This window comes from Bison bison, unplaced genomic scaffold (assembly GCF_000754665.1).
Source record: "Bison bison bison isolate TAMUID 2011002044 unplaced genomic scaffold, Bison_UMD1.0 scf7180017864492, whole genome shotgun sequence".
NCBI classification, from domain to species: domain Eukaryota; kingdom Metazoa; phylum Chordata; class Mammalia; order Artiodactyla; family Bovidae; genus Bison; species Bison bison.
Window position 1 is genome coordinate 3331863 of NW_011495051.1, and position 768 is coordinate 3332630.

Genomic DNA, 768 nt, shown 5'->3' on the forward strand with positions numbered 1-768 from the left:
GGTTGTCACAACTAGGGGAGCTCCTAAATAGGCTGGGAGAGGGCCAGGGGTGCTGCTCAATGCCCCACAGTGCCCAGGATGGCTTGCCAGGACAGAGAAAGACCCGAGGTGGAGAATTCTGACTCTAGTATGATCTCCAAGACACAGTTAATGAAAACCAGCAAGTACATAGTTCTATGTAGACCATGCTATCACTACGTGGGTTTTTTAAAGAAGAGGCGTACACTTCTCTTTGGTAACTGGTGACAGTCTTGTTTCTGGGGAGAGGGACTGGATGTCTGAGGAACTGAAGTAGGAAATTGACTTTTGACTCAACCCTTTCAATTCTGCAGCCGGCCCACTGAGAAGGCTGTTTGTCATCTTTGGGAAAAAAAGAATTGCTCTAGACACAAAATTCCCTGCCCCTGGGCTCTCTGTGTCGACAGCCTTCTTCCTCTTCTCTCTCTCCGCTCCCTCCCTGATCTTTTAGAGGGAAGGACAGGAGGCGAGAGATCCACGTCCGGGAACAACCTCTGGGTGCATTTCTGCTCCTCTCCACCGTCTGCCCACCCTCCTCGAGGAGACTGGAGCCCACATGGCGGACAGAGCCTGGGCGCCCTAGCACGCAGACCCTGTCCCTCCTAGGCTGTACCCACCCTGCGAGGGACGCGTGCCAAGATCGCCCCTCACTACCTCCGGTTCCCTCCCGAGTCAGGGCCAGGCCTGGCATCTCCTGGCCCCGCTCCGAGCAGTCTGAGCCCGGGGCCGCACACCACCCCCACCGCGCCC